The sequence below is a fragment of the Orcinus orca genome, chromosome 2 (genome assembly GCF_937001465.1).
Source record: "Orcinus orca chromosome 2, mOrcOrc1.1, whole genome shotgun sequence".
In the NCBI taxonomy this organism is placed as follows: domain Eukaryota; kingdom Metazoa; phylum Chordata; class Mammalia; order Artiodactyla; family Delphinidae; genus Orcinus; species Orcinus orca.
Genome location: NC_064560.1, coordinates 107,744,490 through 107,770,012, shown reverse-complemented (window position 1 = coordinate 107,770,012; position 25,523 = coordinate 107,744,490). Strand labels below are relative to the sequence as shown.

The 25,523-nt window shown below is 44.0% G+C and overlaps 1 protein-coding gene across 1 annotated transcript in view; it reads right to left on the bottom strand.

Moving 5' to 3' along the window:
• Positions 1-25,523, bottom strand: part of TNFAIP8L3 (TNF alpha induced protein 8 like 3) — a 39,764-nt gene that overhangs the window by 1,243 nt on the left and 12,998 nt on the right. The gene's annotated exons all lie outside the window — the stretch shown is intronic.

Here is a 25,523-nt window from a genome sequence, read left to right as displayed (position 1 = left end):
CAAGTGAAACATACTAACTTGAACTTACGTTCTTACAGCAAAAATTCATGCCTTCATACCCCACGACTCTTTTATGGAACCCCACCCCCAGCCCGGTTACTCGACTGTGCTTGCCACATGACATGCTTGTTTACCCTCTTGAACCTTTTAAATTGTGCTCTTTCCTCTCTAGACGTGGTCTCCTCATGTCCGGGCCAAATCTCATGCTTTTGACTTACTTCATGCAAAAAGCCTCCTTGACTCTATTTGCTCACGAAGAACTCCCTACAATGATTACTGCCCAGGAAACTATTCAGTTTTGCAAATTTACAGAAGGAAATTATTGCTTAATGATAAGAACGTAGCACCAATGCCAACCCCATTCTTAGGACAGACCTGGGTGGTTGATCATGGTAGTATTTTTTCTTTTCTTTTTTTTTTTTTTTTTTTTTTTTTTTTTGGCGGTACGTGGGCCTCTCACTATTGTGGCCTCTCCCGTTGTGGAGCACAGGCTCTGGACGCGCAGGCTCAGCGGCCGTGGCTCACGGGTCCAGCCGCTCCGCAGCATGTGGGATCTTCCTGGACCAGGGCACGAACCCGTGTCCCATGCATCGGCAGGCGGACTCTCAACCACTGTGCCACCAGGGAAGCCCCATGGTAGTGTTTTTTGACTGAGTCTCAGAATTCATATTTCATTGAGTCTAAGATGTATTTTTTTTCATGTTTGATATCTTGGCAATTGGGATGTGTCTTATAGTCACTGTTGCGAGGTGGTAGTTGTGCTGTGGTTGCATTACCTGTGTGTGCATCAGTTTACACAATAGGAGACAGATTTGGAATAAGTCATGAGTACTCTTGTAAGAAATGTTGCTCACCAATGTTCTCGATGGCACACAGAACCACATTTTGTGGGAAACACAGACATCAACAGTTCCAAGCAAAGATGCTTCAGCTGAGTACAGAACTACCCTGAATGTGAGGAAGCTTAGAAAAACCAAAGCCACTTTATTTCCCCGTTACTTTCCACTTTATGAACGAATGAGAACAATATATGTTAAAAGAAATAACACTATGTACAAGTAAGTCTAAAAGGGATCTTTCAATAAGTATAAAATTAAAATTCTAAGCAATAAGAAAGCAACCATTTGCAGTTTAATTGGCAGCATTTTCTTCTTTCTTAAGAGCATAAAAGGCATCTTATAATCGATGGTGTCTTAGATTGGATCGAACACTCCATGAAGTCACCAGTTAGCTGGAACTGATATTTGACAGTCAGCAGTACGTGTGTGCATCGTTCTTATCTTCCCAAGGACATTCAAGTCGCTGGAGGACAGAGACAACATCTCCTACAGCACTTAGCTCAGTTCTGGGCACAGGGATGGAATGGTGTTTGTTAAGTTAAATGCCAGAATAATACTGCAGAAGAATAAATTTTCCTTTGAGAACTGACAGCTCTAGGATCTCTAGAGTTTTTGTCCAGTGCTCTGTGGCAACATGGAAGTGACAGGCAGCATGGACAGACAGGTGGCCACACATACTAGCTTTTGCAATCCTGTCTGGCCCCTCCCCAACTCATATCCCACCCCCTCTGCCCACCTCAGACCCATCCCCTCAGTGGAATGCTATTAATCCCTGGTGCTTAGGTCTTGCAGACACGGACTCAGTTAACACTTAAACACAATTCAGACATACACCGCAGCACTTCCTCCACCCGCATATCCCCTCATGGACTGACTCCCTCCCTCCCAGCCCAGCCTTGCTCCCTCGGCCCTGGGTCTTTCCAGGACAGCTACTTCTGCTAACGGACCTCTTCCAGATGTAAGCTGCAGGGTCATGGCCTTGAGTGGGGTCACTAAAGTGGGATCAGCAGAACTAAAGCAGCAGGCACCACGGGTCTCCCACAGCCCCAGGAAGCTCTCTCCTAAAAGTCTGAGACCATAGACTCTTTAAGCAACTTTGGAGCAAGTGACCCTGATACAGCCAGGATTTTCCCTTCAGCTTCAGTGTGAAGGGAATAAACAGTAATTCTTGACTTTTCCTTACGGTGAGATTTATGCCCTTCCAGAGTTTGAGACAAATAATATTTCTGCCCGGTCTGATCATCTACCATGGTCACCCAGACCTTTGTGTAAATAACCTTTGTCCAAAAACATCAAATTCCTCCTCCCCAAACAAATATTTACCAGCATTAAGGATGTTTAAAAGATTGTGCTGTATGCTTTGAAATCAGTTCCACAGGAGAAACTTAAAGACTTTGAGCTTTGGCCCTGTCACCAAAATAAGTATATGCCTCCTTAGGTGATTATTTTGATGGGAACAATGGAATCTAGATGGATCTGTTCTGGAATATCAAAAATTGAGTCATTTCTTTGTAGACACAACTCCTAAAAACTGCTTGAGAAGAAGGTATTTGAAGAGGTTCTCTGGAAATGCAGCACACACGCATTTACACAGAAGCAACAGATCAACTGTGTGTCCACTGGAATGTAAGCTCTGTGGGAGCAGGGATTTGTGACCAAGCCCCACTGGACGTCCCAAGCCCAGGGCATTGGTGGCCCACGGCAGCTGTTGTTGAATGAGGAAGCACTGGCTCTGTGCCAGGCACTTCATGGCTTTAACCCTAAGAGCTGGGTGAAGCTGGTGTTTTTAACCAAGGCTTCCCTGCTAGCCGGATTCCAAACCCTGCTCTTTCACCACCAGCATTCCCAGAAGTTTTCTCCAGAGCAGTGGTCATCACACCTTTTGCTGTTACAGCCCCATAAGAATTTTGAAAAGCTAGTACCTCCTTGCACATTTTTTAACTTGACAGCAAGTATTTTTCACCTTATGGTTAAATAGTTAGAATTTCTAAGTAGATTAAATGTCTAGATATTATAAATATTGATACTTTAAAATCAATGTGTTAAATTATTCTTTTAAAAGTGTCCAATGTACATACCACATACCACAGTGATACAACATCCATTATTGTCCGTTTTAAAATGACAGGAGCAAGCTCTCCTTTAAAAATTAGAGCTGCTGCCATAAATAAGACAAAAAGACAACCCTCAGAATGGGAGAAAATATTTGCAAACGAAGCAACTGACAAAGGATTAATCTCCAAAATTTACAGCAGCTCATGCAGCTCAATGTCAAAAAAACAAACAACCCAATCCAATAATGGGCAGAAAACCTAAATAGACATTTCTCCAAAGAAGATATACAGATTGCCAGCAAACACATGAAAGGATGCTCAACATCACTAATCATTAGAAAAATGCAAATCAAAACTACAATGAGGTATCACCTCACACCGGTCAGAAAGGCCATCATCAAAAAATCTACAAACAATAAATGCTGGAGAGGGTGTGGAGAAAAGGAACCCTCTTGCACTGTTGGTGGGAATGTAAATTGATACAGCCACTATGGAGAACAGTATGGAGGTTCCTTAAAAAACTAAAAATAGAACTACCATACGACCCAGCAATCCCACTATTGGGCATACACCCTGAGAAAACCATAATTCAAGAAGAGTCATGTACCACAAGGTTCACTGCAGCTCTATTTACAATAGCCAGGACATGGAAGCAACCTAAGTGTCCATCATCGGATGAATGGATAAAGAAGATGTGGCACATATATACAATGGAATATTACTCAGCCATAAAAGGAAACAAAATTGAGTTATTTGTGGTGAGGTGGATGGACCTAGAGACTCATACAGAGTGAAATTAAGTCAGAAAGAGAAAAACAAATACCATATGCTAACACATATATATGTCATCTAAAAAAAAAGGTTCTGAAGAACCTAGGGGCAGGACAGGAATAAAGACGCAGACGTAGAGAACGGACTTGAGGACATGGGAACGGGTAACGGTAAGCTGGGACGAAGTGAGAGAGTGGTATGGACATATATACACTACCAAATGTAAATAGATAGCTAGTGGGAAGCAGCCACATAGCACAGGGAGATCAGCTCGGCGCTTTGTGTCCATCTAGAGGGGTGGGATAGGGAGGGTGGGAGGGAGATGCAAGAGGGAGGGGATATGGGGATATATGTATATGTATAGCTGATTCACTTTGTTATAAAGCAGAAACTAACACACCATTGTAAAGCAATTATACTCCAATAAAGATGTTAAAAAAAAATTAGAGTTGCTACATTATTCTTTTTTCTCCTTGAAATTGTATCTCTATTCTATGACATTCAGAAACTTTAACTTGATATCTGTTTTTATGCTTGAAAATGTTTTATTTGATCAATCCGTCATAATTCTCTATAACCAAAGGATCCATACATATTGAAATTTAAATTAAAAGACAATTCCAGTGATCAAAATCTCCAGTCCTTAAAAAAATTCCTTCTGGAGTGAGTTATCATTCTGATTATTTTGGGTACAAGTATTAAACTTTTGATAAATACTAAACATAAAAAATAAAGTTTTAATGGAAATGCACCTCCAAATGAGATGGGTAGGGGCAGGTTATGGTGCTTTGATTAAGACAGGCATCACCAACACCAAAGCTTCACATCATCCCTTTGTTTGACCAGGTTTTCCAACCCAGGAAAATGTATTTGTTGCAATAAGATTCCTTATGGGTGGGAACCCCATGACTGAAACAGTGGAAAGAAGGAAAGTTCACCACCCTGTGACCTCAGATTTTTGCTCTGACAGATGAATTTAGAAGAGTATTGCGGCTTCCTTGGTGGCGCAGTGGTTAAGAATCCGCCTGCCAACACAGGGGACACAGCTTCAAGTCCTTGTCTGGGAAGATCCCACATGCCACGGAGCAACTAAGCCCGTGTGCCACAACTACTGAAGCCTGCACGCCTAGAGCGTGTGCCCCACAACAAGAGAAGCCACCGCAATGAGAAGCCCTCGCACCGCAACGAAGAGTAGCCCCTGCTCGCCGCAACTAGAGAAAGCCCACACGCAGCAACGAAGACCCAACGCAGCCACAAAAAAAAAATTAAATACATTTATATAAGAAAAGAGTATTGAAGTGAGAAAGAGGAATTGGATTTATAAATCAGTTCCCCCAAAACTCTCCTCATCTGCTCATCGCATGGAAAGTCTCTGGTCTCTCCGTGGTGCGCACACCAGTTTGAGTCCTGCTCTTTTGTAAGAGGAGCAGCATTCCATGAGATGTTAAGTGGTGTTCTTTGGGGGATGGGGGTGGGGGAGGGGAGTAAAGAGGTTTTTTTTTTTTTAAAGGTTATACTCCATTTATAATTATAAAATATTGGCTATATTCCCCATGTTGTACAATATATCCTTGTAGCTTATTCTTTGCATAATAGTTTGTACCTCTGAATTCTCTACCCCTATCTTGCCCCTCTCTTCCCTCTCCCCACTGGTAACCATTAGTCTGTTTTCTGTATCTGTGAGTCTGCTTCTTTTTTGTTATATTCACTAGTTTGTTGCTGTATGTTTTAGATTCCACATGAGTGATGTCATACAGTATTTGCCTTTCCCTGACCGACTCATTTCACTTCTCATAGTACTCTCTGAATAAAGTTTCTTGATCAAATAAGTTTGGAAAACACTGGGTTAAGCAACATTAAACAGAATCTTGTAAGACTTTAAAAATATTTCTTTAATTGATTAGGGTGTTTTATCAACTGTCAGAGAGGCGTGGGTATGGTAGGCAGAATCATGGCCCCCAAAGATGTCCACATCCTAGTCCTGGAACCTGTGCGTGTGTTACCTCATCTGGTAAAAGAGACTTTGCAGACATGACTAAAGTTATGGATTTGGGGATGGAGAAATCACCCTGGATTAGCCAGTGAGCCTGATGCAATCACAGGGGTCTTTATCAGTGAAAGAGGGAGAGAGAGTCAGAAAAGGAGATGTGGTGATGGGAGGAGAGGATCGAAGGGATGTAAAATGGCTGGCTTCAAAGATGGAGGAGGGAACCACCAGCCAAGGAACGTAGGCAGCCTCTAGAAGCTGAAAAAGGCAAGGGAACAGATTACCCCTAGAGCCTTCAGAAAAAATGCAGCCCTGCTGACACAATGAGTTTCAGACCTGTATAACTCATTTAGGATGTCTGACCTCCAAAGCTGTGAGATGATAAATTTATGTTGTTTTAAATCACTGAGTTTGTGGTAATTTGTTACAGTAGCTCTAGGAAACTACTTCAGGTGAGTAGAGTGTGGTAAAGCATTTCTCAGTTTTATCTGGTCAGGAAACTCTGGTTTATTCGTTGTTGTTTTTTTGTTTTTTGGCGCACTGCAAGGCGTGCGGGATCTTAGTTCCCCGACCAGGGATTGAACCTGTGCCCCCTGCAGTGGGAGCACTGAACCGTCAGGGAAGTCCCAGAAAACTGTGTTTTTTGAGTAGAGTTACCAACTGCCCTGATTTGCCAGGATTGAGGGGTTTCCTGCATGGTAGACTTTCAGGGCTAAAACTGGAAAAGTCCAGGCAACTTGGGACAAGTTGGTCACCCTATTCCTGAGCCACTAGTGATACATATTATCATTGACCTAAAAAATGAAGAACAGGGAAGTAACAAAGGAAAAATTCCAGAGGGAGGAAGATGATACATACCTAATATTGAAGATCCTATCATCTCAGCAGGGTAAGCTGTATACTCTTGTTGCCACACTTATTTTTTGCGGTACGTGGGCCTCTCACCGTTGTGGCTTCTCCTGTTGCAGAGCACAGGCTCCGGACGCGCAGGCTCAGCGGCCATGGCTCACGGGCCTAGCCATTCCGTGGCATGTGGGATCCTCCCGGACAAGGGCACGAACCCGCATCCCCTGCATCGGCAGGCGGACTCTCAACCACTGCGCCACCAGGGAAGCCCCCTTCTCTACTTTTAAATTCTAGAGTCAATCTTAACTTTTTTTGGGGGGGGTCTCTTTTGGGCCAAGGTTTCTTTTGTCCCTTGGTTGCTCTGCAATTATTGAGCATTTACTATTTGTTCAACTCTGTAAGAAGTGCTATGGGGGACGTCCTCCCCACCCCCAATATTTAATTGGGTGCTACTCTGAATATTGTCCTGCAGGGAGGAGAGATATAGACAAATGAAACAAAATACTTAAATATGTGAAACAGCCCAAATTGGCATGAGTGAGAACAGCTGGGGGAAGCTCTATGGGCTCTGAAGGTAGACTTCAATGTGGATAGGTGGGGATGGCTACAATATCAGGAAGTAGTTTCTAAAGTTATCCAAACAGGCCAGCAATTTTCCCCCAATCACAAAGGCCTCGGGTGGTTTCCCTCATATGTTCTCAGCTATTTCTCTTGTAAAAGAACATGTTATTTACCTACAAAGGGACTTGAGGTACAAGCTTCTATGGTGTGGGCTCAGGAGGGTCACAGGTATCAAATCTCTGAAGCCCAACAATCAAGAGGCTAGAGCAGAGGAATTACAGATCATCAAATTATAAGGGAAGCTTTAACAAAAAACAACAAGCAAGTAGATTCCCACACTTACTCCAGACTGTCAGTATTAAAATCTTTAGGAGTCAGGCCAGTAATCACAAGCTCTCTAACATTCAGCATGATTCTGACATGCGGAAGGTAGGGCCCACTGATCACAGCATGCCCCAATGTGTATCTTACAGAATACTAGTCCCATCAGATGTTCCAGGGGAGAAAGTTTTGTGGTGAGCTAAATGAGTTTGTAGATGACTACACATTGTGGCTGGCTTTTCATGGTGCGCCATACCAGGTAGCTTATTAAAGGCTCTGAGAGGTCCTGTAGTAAAGATACCTGTATAGTTTTGTTATTTATTTGATGAAATAACATCAAGACACCAATCTGGTCAACTCTGACAACTCCCAGGGGGAGGGCTGGAGAGCCAGTACTGTTTCCAACACACACACACGATTTAAGGGAGAGTGTGTGCACTGAGGGAGAGCTGGGTGGGGCAGACTTTTTGTAGATGGAAATCTTGGGCTTGTTTCCTTCCATCCATCCTTCTGTCTCCACCTTTTGCAGTTTTGCAGAGGGACCATGTTGGTGACCCATCAGGGAGAAACACTAGGGGCTGAGAGGAAGAGTGTGAGCTTTGGAAGCCAAAGTCAGGAGTGCAGTTGGGATACCTGGGGAAACAGGCCTAAATGGCATGCACATGTTTGTTTGTGGGAAACACCGGGAAGATCTAGGATAGGTCGTGGCAAAAACTATTCTTTTTTTCTTGCATACAAGCCTTAAGAAGGCTCTTTTAGCCAGCAATGATTCTCTTAACCATTTTTGAACAAAAGTTCCCATTTTCCAGCCATGAAAAGTAAGGGATTGTTTACAGTAGCTTAGAATCTCTGAGAATGGAAATAAAAATGTGATTATGCAGCTATTATTATGCAGCTCACCTAACTAGCACAAGGAGAGGAGACTGAGGAAGCTGCAAAGTTCATCATTGTAGGAAAAAACAGGGGCTTCCTTAAACCAAATCTGATGGAGGAGCTCAGATGAAAGGATTATGGAGTCAGTGCTCTGAGAATAAGCACCCTTGGAACATTACAAGGAAAGAAAAAGTACCAGAACTATGTTGGGAAAATGGCGTGACAATGGGAGTGAACTAGTTTGAAGAGAGAAAGCAAAAGATAATTTAAGTGGGCCCTTCACTGCATGGAAAAATGCTGGGGCTAGTCTGAGCTGAGCTTCTATAAATGATGTTCAGCTGTAGCACAGGTGATGTTTCCACGTTTCTAGAAAACACTAAGCTCTCCCGGATGGTGAAATGCCAAGCTGGTGGTGATAAACAGCAGGAAGATCTTATCAAGTCAAGGGTGAGTGGGCAGAAAAGAGGCAGATGAACTTCAGCATGGTAAGGGCAAAGTAATACATTCCAGGAAATATAAATGATAGTTATGAAAGATGACAGGCTCTCAGCTGTCAGTTACAGCCCAGAGAGGAGCTTTGAGCATCAAGCCAGGATGGATTGTGGCAGAGAGGGGCTAGGGGACAGACTCAGCTCTTCTCTCCTTACTCTCAGGACTTGGTAACTTCTCTACCTCTGGTTAAGGAGTGTGTGGAAAACTAGCATATGAGGATGGATAGCTGTTTCAAAATTATAAAGTTATCTGTAATAGCACTCACACAATATCACTTCACTTCTGTAAACGGCTTAGGATAATGGCAAGGAAGAGAGTTAGCTAAAAATGTTAAGTAGAAGTTAGGGGTGGAGATGGTACCCTGAGAAAAACAATCTGTGGTGCTTAATAAGCACCATCTGTCAAAGTCGAAGGTCCAGAGTACAAGGAAGGTGGGAGGGGAGTCTCCGGGGCATGGGGAGGGGAAGGCCTGGGCAAAGGGTGATTTGTGGTAGTCCAAGTTTCTGGCACTCAATCACTTACACTTAACTGTTGGAAATAAAGTTCAAGCAAGCTTCCTTGAGACGGAGCAGCCTTACAAACTACTTTGAATGTGAACTTTCACAATGAGCACCTATCCTTCTGCTCACCTGCACAGGCACCCAGAAAAGCTGATTGGGCCAGTCATGTCCCTTAAGCTCCATCCTTCACAGCCAATAAGGGGCCAGGAGCCGGGGGAGAGTAATACCCTCCCCCCTCCCTTCCTGCTTCATGGTGGGTTCTCTGGATGAATGATAAGGAAGAGGTTGGCTCTGGGGGTGAGGTGGTCTGCAGGATGGGATATCCATGACAAGGATACAACACCTTCTAGAGAAGACATTGCCTCTGCTTAAGTTCTAGGTCCCTATGTAGCTATGGGGACAAAACTATTAAGGAACCTTAAGTAGTTTTTTGAAATGTAAACCTAACACTGTTACAGTTTCCAGAAAGACTAACTGAGGTGTTGCATCCCCAGTGGAGTCAAACTGGAGAACATTTTCCTTTGTATACTGCCGGAGTATTAAAGAAAAAAGATGGCACTGGAGGAGGTACAATGAAGTGAAATGGTCAAGGGATGGTAGGATCTTTGAGTTAGAGACAAGCAAAATCTTGATCCTTCCCTCCCCCCACAGAAAATGATCAATGCTTGGCAGCTCATGAAAAATGCCTTTTAGGTCTAATCCCTGTCATACTTGAATGAGATGGCATTTTCTAGGCTTAAGAAAGGTACTTTGGGATAATTTAAAAGGCATCACAGTAAAACTTAGATGACCTAGGAGGGATAGGAAATAGACTTTTCTGACTGGGGGTTAATCCAGCACACCCTTGAGGCTTTCTTAGGTTTGGTCTCTTCCCCACCCTCCAAGAGAGCCTTGAGGACATGTCCCCTGGGCTCACCCCTGATGCTGAGAAAACCTGAGGTCCCCAGATTTCCACTGCCTGCAATAAGAAGCAAGCAGCTTGTGGGTCCTGTGAGTGGGTCACCGTGACTTGAAGGGCAGCAGCTTCCACCAGGCACTCTGAGGGCGTGTGCAAAATGAAAACATTAGAACCTTTATTTCTGTTTCCTTGTTTTCTAATGAGATGGGTTAAGCTTTACTAATATTTTACATTCAGGCTAACCTTGGGACCCACTGGTGTGTGGCATTCTAAGGAAAGCGGGGAAGATCCCCCTGTTTCCCGGGGATGGGGGAGTATTTTAGTGTGTCTCTCTCATTTGTTTGTTGCCTTTCAGCAGTTTTGATTTTTTTTGGCATATGTTTGCGTGTGCTTGGTTAAACAGACTCACTGATTATATTATTTAGTTCTAACTAAACTAACCCTTATGAAATGGACCAATGATTTCAAAAGATTCCTGCAAGAAACAAAACTGAGGCCTGAAGACAATACACTAATCATGCCAGCACAAGTAAATGGCAAGAACATGGCAGAGCTGACGATTATCCTCCTCATCGTAAGAGCTTTTCTGCAGCTAAATTATAAGGTAAAAGTACTGATCTAGTCAGATCAAACACGAAATGGGCTATAAAAATTTCAAAAATTCTAATAAGACGATTTGAAATATGGATTTTACACACTTTTACTTGCTTCGAGATATTCCCCAAGGCAGTAGGAAGCCACAGCAATTAGCAAGACAGACATATTGTGATTTTGATCTTAGCTTGTCCTGTGGGTGACTGGGGAGAGGCAATAAGGAACAGACTGTGTGACTTTGGGGGAGAGGGATGCGTCAGGGGTGATGCTGAGTGCTTCTTCTAGCTTGGGAGATGTGGGGTGGGGAACATTAGGAGCACCAACTGAAACAGGCATCTGGGAGCATGTGTGGGGAAGATGACTTCAGTCCTGAGTATGCTGAGTTCGAGGGGTTCTGGGGGGGCATCTAGGTAGAGATGGTCACATGAGCCTGTACAGTAGGCACCTCCAACTCAACATGTTCTACCCCGAGCTCCCCATTTCCCCATTCAAACCATGTCCCTATCCATGAAGCAATTGATGGTGAAAAGACCTAGTTTCCCTAAATAATTAGCCAATTAAAGACGCAGATGTAGAGGATGGACTTGAGGACACGGGGAGGGGGAAGGGTAAGCTGGGATGAAGTGAGAGAGTGGCATGGACATATATACACTTCCAAATGTAAAACAGCTAGCTAGAGGGAAGCAGCTGCATAGCACAGGGAGATCAGCTTGGTGATTTGTGACCACCTAGAGGGATGGGATAGGTAGGGTGGGAGGGAGACACAAGAGGGAGGAGATATGGGGATATATGTATATGTATAGCTGATTCACTTTGTTATACAGCAGAAACAAACATACCATTGTAAAGCAATTATACTCCAATAAAGATGTTAAAAAATAAAAAGATCCCGAGGGATAAACAGGTTATTCCTTTAAAATGCAAATTCCTACTTCAGTGGTTAAAATGTACTCTCCATTCAAAGCTTGCTGGGGATCAATTTAGTCAGAATCACACGATAGCCCTCCTAGGGCTTCTCTCTCCCCTTCGTGGCCCACCACCAAATCGCCCCTCCTTCCCCACCAAGAAAATGGATTCTTTTAAAATGAGGATAGGAAGTGAGAGGCAGGCTTGGGTACAGTAGGATTGGGGTGGAGAGTGGAAGGAGGAAGGACTGAATTGCTAGAGACAGCCAAATGCAGGGGAGGGGTGTTGCATTAGCCAGTCTTCACCACTTTGCATTCCCCTTCATGTGGCCAGTCGTCCTGCCTCTAGCTCGGGCTTGGGTGCCCCTGAAATCTTGCCTTTGGGTCAGGCCTGGGAACAGGCACAGAGTTTTGCTTTGCCCTGGGTGGCTGCTCAGTCCTAGAGATTCATTCATCCAGCAGTCAGGAGTGAGGATTTGAGTGTTTTGGGGGGACCAGATATGATGAAATTTCCTAGCTAATACTGGATGTTTTAGGGTGCTGAGAAAGGACATGCAATAGTAGACAAAACAGGGTGTTTCTTATAGGAAAGCAGATTCAGATCATTGTGACACCTTACACTGAGTAATTACACTTTAAAACCAGCATTTGACGACATTCAAGATGAAGACTCTTTTTTTTTATTTCAAAAAAATTTCCTGGGCCTTGAAATAACATCGTTTCAGGTGAAGTGAAGAAACGTTGGCAGGGTCAGCTGTAAGACCTTCCAGCTCATTATCTCATTTTGTCGTAGATGCCCCCAATCCACCCATCCATTCGCACTGAGGGATTCATAGTTCAATTAATAATCATGTCAGAGATAATGTTAACTACTGAGCACAGATTATGTACCTGAGGTAGTATATACTATGTATTTGATCCTCACAAGAGGTCTGCAAAAGAAAGACTGTAATAAGTCCCATTTTATAGATAAGGAAACTGAGGAACAGCAAATTTAAGTAATTCATTCAAAGCTACGAGGCTAGTAAGAGAGCTGCAGTTGAGTCAAATCAAATCTAGACAAAGCCTGCAATCCTTGCCTTCCTGCATCTGCTTTTAGAAGATTTTCCCCGGCTCCCTAATGACTGTGATTTCTCACTTATTTGAGACATTAATTATGCCTCAATTAAAATTCCTATCTAGCAACAAGATTTACATTTCATAATTTTTTTCTTAAATACAAAAAAAGCCAGTCTTATGATGTGATAGAACAATACTACCTATTCATCAAAACTTGAAGGTAGATGTAGCTCTCATCTTTAGAGGGCATTCTATATATTTGAACAGAGTTGCGTGGTGGTTTTGTTTTTCATATTGATTTTACAGCTAGCTCTGAAAAGTGAATGAGTGATAATTTTACTTACCAGAGCTAACTGAAGCAGATACTTGAGAAGTCACTGGGGGGGGCGGGGGGGGGCAGGGTGAATCATCTCCAACTCAACAGGTTAATTTTGGAGATCTGAGAGATATTTTTGTCTCACTGCAGTAGAAGAGCAATCATCACTAAAAACAACATCTACTTACATGATTTCTTTAAACAAAGCTTATTCATCCCCTCCCCCACTCTCTTCTGCATCTAAAAAAAACTAGTGTCTCTCTGAATAGTAGGTCATACTCAGGCATAATAAAATAAAAATAGAGTCTATGTATATAGTGCATTATGCACAGTAACTCATTGTATCCTTGCAACAACTTAACATGCATGTACTAATATCACTACCACCACCACCACCATCATCATCATCATCATCATCATCAATTTACATCCAAGGAAACCACGCAAAGGGAGATTAAGCAGCTTGTTTAAAACTACCATTTAGGAAGTGGCAGAGCTCGATTCAGACCCAGGCAGACTGCCCCAGAGTCCCGTGCTTCAAGCCGCCACACTAAACTGCCATTCCTGAGGTGATAAACATCAATTAGTTTAAATGTGTTTTTGAATTATTGCCCATTTTAAGATGGAGATTGAGCTGCTTTTTTCCTCCGAAGAATTGTTTTAAAAAACCATGGGGCTTCCCTGATGGCACAGTGGTTGGGAGTCCACCTGCCCATGCAGGGGACGCGGGTTCGTGCCCCGGTCCGGGAAGATCCCACATGCCGCAGAGTGGCTGGGCCCGTGAGCCATGGCTGCTGAGCCTGCGCGTCCGGAGCCTGTGCTCCACAACGGGAGAGGCCACAACAGTGAGAGGCCCGCGTACCGCAAAAAAATAAATAAATAAAAATAAATAAAAAATAAATAAATAAAATAAAAAACCATGACGCATTTCAAATATACAGACAAAACAGAAGATAATATAACAAACTCTACTTGTATGGCCACCACCCAGATGGAACAAATCTTAATATTCTGCCCTCAAAGACAGAGGCGGGGATGAAGCCCTCTTTGTTTTCAACTCCCTTTCTTTTGTTTTCAACTCCCTTTCTTTCCCTTCTATCTCCTCAGATCTAATTGCACTTCAGAAGTCGAGGTGTCTTTTTGTCTCATCCATGTTTTTATACGTTTAACTCATGAGTATGCATGCATCAGCATTATATTGTTCAGAGTGTTTGTAAACTTCAGTTAAAGGTGTCACACTGCACAGATCCTTCTGCATCTCTTCATTCAACATCTTTCTTGCAAGATTTATCTAATTAGTCATTTCATTGCTTATATGAATATATTCTTTATCCATGTTTCCTATTGATGGACATTTACATTATTTCCACTTTTGCAAGCAAATAAGTCCACAGTCGTGTCTCCTTGTGCACACACACAATAGCCTCCCAGGTTCTATACCTAGAACACAACTTCCGAGTCCTGTAGCACAGCTGCCAATTGCTTCCAGCGAGATTGCACTAATTTTCACTCCCAGCAGCAGTGTGTGAGTTCCTGTGGATCTACTTCCTCATCAACACTTCAGATAGTCCACCTTTAAAATTTTTGCCAATTTGCTAAGTACCAAATGGTATCTTGTTTCAATATGCCTTTTCCTGATTGTTACTGAGATTCAATATATTTTTGTATATATTGAGCAGTCAGGTCTTTCTCATCTGTGAATTGCTTATTCATGTAGTCATTTCCCCCCTAATTGGATTGTATGTCTTTTTCTTGTTAATTTGTAGGAGGTTTTATGTATTATGGATTCTAATTCTTTGCTGATCACATGACTTGCAAAAATCTCCTCCCAGTCTGTAGCATTACCTTTTAACTTTATTTATCGTGTCTTTAACTGTATAGAAATTAAAATTTTTACTCTAGTTAAATTTAACTAATTTATCAGTCTTTCCCTTTATGGTTAGTGGGTTTTATATTTTGTGTTAAAAGAATCCTTTCCTGCCATGAGTTGATAAATGAGCCTTATATATTTTCCAAAAGTTTTAAGGTTTTGCTTTGCACATTTAGGTCTTTAATCTATCTGGAAATTATTTGGGGATGTTGTAGGAGGTACATTTTTCTCCTCATAATTTATTCAATGTATTGAATAGTTCATCCTTCTGCTACTGATCTGTTAGGCCACCTTTTTCTTAACAAGTTCCCTTATTGCATGGGTCTGAGTTTTTTACTTTATTCTATTGATCAATTTGTCTATTTCAGTACCAACACCATACTCTCCTAATTACTGTAACTCATAATAAGTCTTGATTGGCCATAGGGAAGTTCCCCCCATTTTATTCTTCTTAGAAATTATTTTGATTATTCTTTTTTTTTTTTTGCGGTACGCGGGCCTCTCACTGTTGTGGCCGCTCCCGTTGCGGAGCACAGGCTCTGGACGCGCAAGCTCAGCGGCCATGGCTCACGGGCCCAGCCGCTCTGCGGCATGTGGGATCTTCCCGGACCGGGGCACGAACCCGTGTCCCCTCCATCGGCAGGCGGACTCTCAACCACTGCGCCACCAGGGAAGCCCTGTTTTGATTATTCTTGCCTTTACTCCTTCAACTGAATTTTTGGGTCATTTGACCAAATTCCATGAACACCTTGTATTAATCTGAGGTAAGCTGGTATCTTTATGATAGTAAGCTTCCCATCCATTAACATGATATATCTCTCCATTTAGTCAGAACATCTTCTCTGTTCTTCAATAATGTTTTATAGTCATCCCCATAAAGCTCTTGCATACCTTTCATTATTGTTACTTCTAGGTACCGAATAGTTTTGGTTGCTACTCTAAGTGTAATTTTTTTATCTTATAGTTTCTAAATGGTTATTAATGATGTATAGGAACCCAACTGATTCCTGTATATTTATCTCCAATTGAAAAATTTTGCTAAGTTCTGTTATTAGTCCTAACTTGCTTGGGTTTTTTAATGTGGACAACTACACTGCCTGCACAAAATGATTGTTTCCTTCTACCTCCCATTTCTTTTTCTTCCCTTATTGCACTGGTGGGAAACTCTAGTACAATGCTGAATAATAAGGGTGCCATTTAGGATCCCTGTCTTGTTCTTGACTTAAACAGGGTTGCTTCTAAAATTTCCCCACCATGTATAATGTCTGCTGTAGATTTTTGATGGATACTACTTATTAAGTTAAGAAATCTTCCTTATGTTCCTAGTTTGCTAAGGCTTTTGTTTTAAGGTAAAAATGTGTATCTAATTTTATCAAATACTTTCTTTGTACCTACTGAGATGATTATATGGTTTATCTCTCTTAATATGTGAATTTAACCAGTTATTAAGAGACTCTTCATTTAAATCATCATTGCATTCCAAGGATAAGCCCTACTTGATCATGTATTTAATATACTGAAGAATTCTATATTCGTAAATATCATATTCAGCATTTTGCAACTATGCTCAAAGGTGAGATTGGTCTATAAGTTTCTCCTAGTATAGTCCTTGTCTGATTTTGATGTCAGAGTAAACTAGCTTCATAAAATGGATTGGGTTGCTTTTTCTTTTTCTATTCTCTGAGACTGTATGTGTTAGACAAGGATTAACGGCTTTATGAAAGTTTAGTAAAATGCGTCCACAAAGCCACTTGTGACACCAAGTAGCCACTCTTTAGAGCTTAAAATCTAAAATCTTAATCTAAAATCTTTAGATTTTTATTTCTTTCCCTAGAGCATCTACAAAGTAGGTAGTCACTCTGAATGGTATATCACTCTCAGGAACAGATAATTCCTGAGAATTGTCTCAGGAATTGAGATAATTCTGAGAATCTATGCCAGTAGATGCATATCTAGTAGATATGCATCTACTGGCATAATTTAAAAAAAAATTATTTTTGGCTGTGTTGGGTCTTCGTTGCTGTGCGTGGCCTTTCTCTAGTTGTGGCAAGCAGGGGCTACTCTTCATTGCGGTGCGCGGGCTTCTCATTGTGGTTGCTTCTCTTGTTGTGGAGCACAGGCTCTAGGCGCACGGGCTTCAGTAGTTGTGGAACGTGGGCTCAGCAGTTGTGGCTTGCAGGCTCTAGAGCGCAGGCTCAGTAGTTGTGGTGCACAGGCTTAGTTGCTCTGCGGCATGTGGGATCTTCCCAGACCAGGGCTCAAACCCGTGTCCCCTGCACTGGCAGGCAGATTCTTAACCACTGTGCCACCAGGGAAGCCCTACTGGCATAATTTTAAATACTATTCTCCTTGTTTTATTTTAAGAGGGGAAACTGAGGAGCTATTTCTCAAAATATTTTCTTTCTTTAATAAGTTTATTATAAAAACTGATACATGAGCACTGAGAACAGTCAGAAAACACAGATAAGCTAAAGGAAAAAATGAATATGCCATGATCCCACCATGCACCATGGTTAGCATGTATATATTCTTCCAAATACTCTCCCAGGCATATGCACTTTAATATTCACAAACATGGGATCAATGAACACTATTTTCTAATCTGCATTTTCAGTCAACACTCTGTGGATATCTTTCTTTGTCAATAAATGGATTATATCATCATCTTGATGATATAATTTCCTCTCCCAATTCTCCCATTTCCTCTCCCAATCCTCTCCTGATAGACTTTAATTTGTTCCCAGGTTTTGCTATAAAGGGTCTGGGGACAGTAACGAATAACCCAGCACCAGTCTGCATGCAGGGGGAAAGGGTGTCCAAAGGTTTCTCTTGGCATATGGCAGTATTCCCTCCTAATGCTCCTTCCTGAGCCAGGAGGTGGCAGGTGATGCTGAGAGGGAGCCCCACAGACAGACCCCTTGGTTCCACCTACCCCCATCCCAGCCCTCCCACCAGAGGCCTGCTTGTCCATGTCAGTCAGAAGTCATATTGAAATCAGAAGCCAAAGGGCGGCTCACCCCTTCACAAGGATGGCTGTGCCCTAGCCCAACTCGCTAAAGATAGTCAGACAGATGAGAGCCAAATAGTACCAGCAGGGCCTCTCATGCCCACAGGTGAATCCAATGGACCCTTGCCTAGGTAGAAGGGGCATAGCCACAGCTTGTCTGTTCCAGCTGAAGGCCTCCTCCCACTGTGAGCCCATGGCCATCCCTCCCATCCTTCTTCCCGGGGACAGTGGCCCTCGCACCCGACTCCAGCACAGTCCTTTCCCCATGCTGCTGCACTGTGACTGGTGCTGAGTTCTCACAGGACCAATGCTCGGGGGACTTGTGAACCCTCACAACTAGGGCAGTGTCCACCCAGTAGAAGTAGTCCAATAAATGTCTGTTAAATGAATGACTGAATGAATGATTTTCTCAGGCTTTGAGGCCCAGTCTGTCTGTTCAGGATACATACTGGAATGAGGTGTGTATTCACAAAATGTAGACTGAACCGAACACACTAAAAAAAAAATGTACTGAACTCAGCATTAGGTCCGTCCCTTGCCTTTCACACAGAGCTGACTGTCTGTGACCCACAAGCAGCAGCATCACCTGGGGGCCGAGATGCATCACCCCACCCCACCCTCAGTGCTCAATTCCATCAGGAACGCTCCCTCCATGGCAGCAGCATCCATCCCTCCTGCCACCCCCGGAGCCTCCCCATTCACGTCCCTTCATGCTTACAAGCTATTTTAAAACTCAGGGGCTGTTGGGGATCAGAATAGCACAGGCCATGTCTGTCTCTCTGGGTGATCCTCTCTCTCTGTTGGCAGATCTCAAACTGTTCACTATGGCAGGTGCTCAAAAACTCAGGCTCAGGCCACCAGACTGCTAACAAGGATGCCAGCAGGATGCTGAATTCAGAGCCGTGGGAGGATGCCAACTTGGTAATACGTGAAATTAGTAAATAGACTGATGCAATAAAAATGTCAGTCTTTGGAATTCTCCAATTTTGGGATAGCTATAAAGCCTAAAAAGTTTTTTAAAAAATAGCAGGCAATAAAATGGAACAAACTCTAATCTATATTTGCAAAAAATATAGCCCAAGACAGTGGGTATTTAAGCCTAAAGAACTGAGGCTCTTGGAAGGTACTGTAATTAGATTAATACAGTAATATGTTAACCCTCAGTTTAGCTTAAAAAAAAAGATAAACAGTTAGCTGTACTAGGGAGGTTGAAACACATGAGGGAGAGGAAACCAGAAGGTACTTCTGGATGGGAGATGATTTGGCAGCCAGCAGTATGCCTTGCTCAATGTTCTACTTAATTTCTTTTTAGTGAAGTAAGAATTTTGTACAATGACATTTTTGGATTTCAGTCAGTATGAGAGTGAAACAACAGGAAAGGGGCATATGTAATATATCACTTATAACACCCCTTACCTGTATTCTGTAGTAACTGTTTTTTGTTGTTCTTGTTGTTCATGCATCTGAGATCTGAGACGTGAGTAAGACACAGTTTGGATATCCACTGGTGCCACGGTCGTATCTGGCCCAGTTTGCAAATGGGAGGTGGGGTGGTGGATAGCTTGCTCTCCTACAAGGTACCCTGAGGTTGGGCTCCTTAGTTCTGCTGGAAGCCTTCCTCTGATGGAACTACTCTGAATAGGGGAGTAGCTGTGGAAACTTGCCTCTCTGGAAGTTGCCCATAAATGTGTCTTTCTCTGAGGCTTCCTTTCTAAATTAAACTTTCCTCATACTTGTCTCAAAGGCAGTAAAAGCTTCCAAATAAAATTCTTTATACTTCATGGTAATATAAGACAATACCACCAAAAACTTTCACCGTTTCAAATCAAGTCACTGGGTGCAGTCACTCTAAGATGCTGATAATGGCTGTCCTGGGGAGTCAGGATGCCAGGGCTGTGGCCATGGAGTCGATCCCCAAGTATGGGGAAAAACCCCAATACAGGGAAAACCGGAGAGCCAACCCCTGGTCCTGACTCTCACCACTGAGCCCACAGCAGGGGGTGAAGGAGCCCAGCACCCAGGCCCGCCCCTGCTGCCCCCCAGGGCGCTCACTGTGTGTGCTGGGCCCAAGTCTTCACCTTCCTGGTATCTTCGTCTATTAGGGAGTTGGACTAGATGATTCCGCTAATTTGTTTTATATTCTCAATTTGATAATAACCTCTTCTGAATCAGAAACTGAGTTTTTAAGTCCATTAAAAAAAACAAAACAAAAAAAACCCACACTGGGTATTCATGAGATGAGAGCCCATGTCAGTGGGAGGGATTCTCAGCTTTCCTTCTCTCACACTGATTTCCCTCCAGCCACCAAACTCTCTCCCAGCTCTGCAAATACCAGTGCTTCAGCAATGGAATGCCTCCTGCTTTTCCCTCCTTCTGAAAGCCTGGGGCATTGACCTTGGAGCCTCCATCTTTCCTTTTCTTTGGCTTTCCTCCAAAATAGAACCCCCCACCCCCTGGCTTCCTGGGGCCCTTGACTCCTCTGTCAGACGTCAGCCTGTGCTTGCCACAGAGCAGCGGTCAGCAGGCTCTCCCCAAGGCTTCTCCCTGTGCTGACCTCAGCACCCAAAGACCAAGCTGCAGATGGCCAGCCCCAGCAGGCTGCCCTGTGCTGACGCAGCTGCATACAGGAGTTGTATCCAAAACCCTAGGACCAGTTCTTCTCATCAGGACTCACATCCCTGTTATCCCACTTCTCTGCCCCCAAGAGAAAGTAGCTCATCCTTTTCCTGGTCTCACCCATTACTTGGTGCATGTTCTCTCCAGATCCAAGCACCCCTTCCTGTCCTCTTTCCCACCCCTCCCCTGAGCCCTCCCTCTATCCAGAACAAATTCTCTACTTGGGGCCTGTTCAAGGACCTCCCACCTGGTGTCACCTGTTTGTTCACTGCAAGTTCCAGGAGAGGGGAACCTGGACTGCTGTGTCCACCATGGTGTCCCTGGCACATAGAAGGAGCTCAATAATATTTAGATTTAAACCTCAAAACCCAACACTGACTGGTCAGTCCAGGAAGTGATGTCATGGGGAAAAGAATGGGGATTGAGGAGAGGAGAGCCTGAGGGCCCAGGAAGAGGCCTGAGGAGGGACAGCCACAGTAGGACAGAGGAACTGTGGTCTTGTCCTTCCCTGGCTTTCACCCCAAACTCAATGGCAATGGCTCTCACAAGGTCACCGAGTGCCTTCTAATTGTCCATGAGGAGTGTTTGGAAACATGGGAAGACATTTTTGTTGTCACAGCACGTGAGTGGAGGGTTCTACAGGCATTAGTGGGCGGGGCCAGACATGCTAACTATCCTGTAATTTCTGGGACAGGGAATGCCAGCAGCACCCCGAGACACACACCTGGGTCCTTGGCTCACCTGACCTCTAGTGGCACTCGAACCTCCCTCATTCTCTGCTTTCCTGATCTCCCCTCTTGGTCCTTCTCAGCCTTTGCCAGGACTCCTTTTCCTCTGTCCATGCCTGAGGTCTAGGTGTTCTGAGTTTACTCAAGGCCCTCTTCTCTCTTGCCACGCACTGTCCCTGAGTGTGAGATGTCACCGCTTGCCCACCCCCACAGGTTACTGCTTGCCAGACCTCTCCACCTAGATTCCCACAGACCTCTCACCCTCCACATGCTCAAAACTTCCCTCATCCCCTTTCTCCCACTCCCCCTGCACCCTCCTCCTTGTATTATATGTGGCCCTGCCACCTGCCCAGTGTCTGGACAAGAACCTGGGGGCCATCTTTGCCTTCTTTCTCTCTCACCTCCCACATCTAATGGGGCATCAGACTGTCAATTCAGCCTCCTTCACATCTTCAATTGTATCCGCCTTTCTCTGTCTCACTGATACCACCTTAGTACTGACCCTCATCATTTCTCACCTGAATGATTGTCCATCTCCTCACTTACCTCTCTACTGCAGCTTCCATTCTAATTTCCACACTGGGATGAGAACTGGCTTTGATGATGCTACTCCACCAGAGAGAACACTGACTGGCTTCCCATGACCTTGAAGACAAAGTCCAGACACTTGAGCATGGCATGCTGGTTGCTGAGCTGATAATCTATCTTCTGTTCATCTCTCCAGCTTCATCCTCTACAAACTCTGAGCTTCTGACTTCAGGCCACACATAGGTGTCACCTGTCCTGCTCTGTTATGCCTGGGTCCCCTCTGCACCTGTGCATATTCTGTTCCCCTGTGCTTGGACATCGGCTCCCCCCTCACCCTCCAGGGCTCCCTTGAAGGACTTCTGACCTCTGAGGGACTTTTCTCTGCAACCACCTTTCCCTCTGGTATATTCTTATCACCATGGAGAGCAATCATCCATTGGCTGGATGAGTGACTTTATATCTCACCAGTCTGTGAACTCCTTGAGGGCAGGAATCATGATTTATTCATTGCTGCAACTTTAGCCAGGTATTGAAACATAGAGACTGTTGCATGAACGAATGGCTAACAGTCTTGACATTTTATTGAAATGCACTCACACTCATGTCAGGAAAAATAATGATAACTGGAGCTGGCGGGGCCTCGGGACACTGACGCCTACTTCCTCCACTCAGGGGCCTGAGGTTGCCCCACTGTGCCCCTTCCCCACCTGGGCATGGTCGCCCTGGGCTGACCAGTCACTTTTCTTTTTCATTTTATTTTTAAAAACTTATTTTCAAAGTAATATTACATTATTTAAAAAGGTACATTATTTAAAAAGTCAAACCATTCTATAAGGCTTATAACAAAATGCAGCATCCTCTGGCCCACTTCTGATGCTGGCTCTTTGGAGGCAAAACACTTTAAATTATTTTAGCTGTTGCAACTAATAATTACCTCTACATATTTAAATTACATGCTTATACTGTTAGTTCTTGATTTTATTTGCTTTTAACTTCCTATTAAGGAAGGTGAGAATTTAGCTCTCTTCTCCATTCATTTCTCCTTCCACCTTCTGATTTGATTCTATTTCAATATTCGGTTAAATCAAACTTCAGTGATTACATTACTGGGATTGAGATGCCATTCATAGCTGAGTCATGTATGTTCTATAACTTCCATGACTGCATTTGCTTTCTTATTCATCTTGTTCTCCCAGGCGTTAAGCACTGCCTTGTTTTTCTTTTGATTAGTTTTCTATCTAATTCACTCTCAAAATTCTTAGCAGAATATAAGGTTCTTCTCAAAAGGTTCGAACACATCAACTAATCTACCACTTCAGTCTTCTTTTTTGGAGACTCTTCTGGGAGCGCTTTGTGCTCTGGTGCAAATCTGGGTGCATTTCCCTCTAAGCCTGCTCCAGGCTCTCAGCCTGGTTCTCCCTTCCTCCTTCATCCCTTCTCTCCTGTGTCCATCTCCTGCTTCTTGGGTCTTATGGCTTCCTCTTTCTTAACTTGCTCTCCATTTCAGTGGAACACTTTGTCCAGCACAGGCATCAGCAAACTACCTTAAAGGGCTAGAGAATAAAGGGCCCAAAGTATCAAAAGGTACCTATAAAACCATTTATAATGTAACCATTAAAAAAAGTAAAAATGCTTTTAGCTTGTTGGACATACAAAAGCAGGGAACAGGCTTGACTGGGCCTGGGAGCCTCAGTTGGCTGACTCCTGACCTGGCAGCTCCCTGAGGAAGGGAACACGGTAAGGTAATTTTTTTGAGATCTAACTTATCATACAATGACTTTAGTCCAGGGGTCCCTAATCCCCTGGTACCAGTCCATGGTCTGTTAGGAACCAGGCCGCACACCAGGAAGTGAGCGGCAGGCGAGTGAGCGAAGCTTCATCTGTATTTACAGCCGCTCCCCATCGCTCGCATTATCGCCTGAGCTCCGCCTTCTGTCAGATCAGCGGTGGCATTAGATTCTCATAGGACCGCGAACCCTACTGTGAACTATGGGTGTGAAGGATCTAGGTTGTGTGCTCCTTAGGAGAATCTAATGCCTGATGATCTGAGGTGGAGCTGAGGCAGTGATGCTAGGGCTGGGGAGCAGCTGCAAATACAGATTATCATTAGCAGAGAGGTCTGACTGCACAGAGACCATAATAAATCAATTGCTTGCAGGCTCACAGCAAAACCCTATCAGTGAGCTAGTGGGAAGTAGCTGCATGGCACAGGGAGATCAGCTCAGTGCTCTGAGACCACCTAGAGGGGTGGGATAAGGAGGGTGGGAGGGAGATGCAAGGGGGAGGCGATATGGGGATGTACATATGCATATAGCTGATTCATTTTGTTATACAGCAGAAACTAACACAACATTGTAAAGCAATTATACTCCAATAAAGATGTTTAAAAAAAACCCCAAAACCCTATCAGTGAGTGGCAAGTGAAAACAAGCTCAGGGCTCCCACTGATTCTGCATTATGGTGAGTTGTATAATTATTTCATTATATATTACAAGGTAATAATAATAGAAATAAAGTGCACAATAAATGTAATGCGCTTGAATCATCCCGAAACCATCCTCCCCCCGACCCCCACCAGGTCCGTGGAAAAATTGTCTTCCACAAAACCGGTCCCTGATGCCAAAATGTTGGGGACTGCTGCTGTAGTCTAGCCACACACTTGACTGATGGTTTGACTGGGTTCAGGACTCTACATCACCAGTCATTCACTTTGAGAATTCAAAGACACTGCACCATTGTTGTTTAGCCCTCGGTGTTGCTATTTGGAAAACTAGTGCGTTAAGGGCCTGGTTTTTCTCTCTGGAAGCTTAAAGATCTTCGCTTCATGACAAGTCTCCACTCACAAGCCATACTTCTCCATCTCCAAGTTTCCACTGCCTTAGTCCCTCTAGCACCCAGGAGGGCTCGTGCGATGGGTGGGGGGACCAAGGCAGAGGAAATGGAGAGGAGCACCTGGGTGCGAGGGGCTGCAGGGAAGGGAGGCACCAAGGATGAGGCAGGGAGATCTGGGGCCAGGGAGACGGGCTGGAAGGGAAGTCAGGAGAAGGACTTGCTCCTGGGGTGGAGGTCAGAGGTCAGAGGGCCCCTGCTGGAAGCCAGCTTTTCTCAAAGTTTTGTACTCTTTAATATTAAAAGGGGCTACTATCCGGGTGGAGAGGCCCAAGAAGGCCGGGGCAGCTGTGACTGGCAGACCTGCTGCAGGCCAAGTGACCCTCAAGAGCATGGGCCTGGCCTACAGCCCCTTGCCCCTCTGGCTTCCCTGCCACATGACCCAACCCCCTGACCAGCTGCATTTAGTCCTTGCCTGGCCTGCATCCTGCCTGTATGACAGTCTTGGCCCCTAATGATCACCAACCTTCACCCCTCTTCAGGCTTGGCTCAGACCTCAGCCACTCTCTTGGGTTACAACAATATGGCAGAGCTATATTTATGTGGAGAGGTTTTTTTTTTTTTAAATAACAAAAATGAAACAAAGAAAACCAAGGATGGTTGGAACTAGACTTCTTCATGCATCAGCATCAGCCCATCACTGACTTGCCTCCTGGGGTGAAGGGAAAGCTGGGTGACAACTCTCTAGAGATAATGCCTGGGTGCTTACTACACCTGCTGGTCTTAGGATGTACCATCCATCATTCTCGACATAAACACCTGCTTTCTGTAAGAATTTACTCCTATCTCAATTATTCTGCCTCTCACATCCTCTTATCTCTCCCTTAAAAATCACAGTGGTCATATTCACCCACTTGCCATTAATAAGA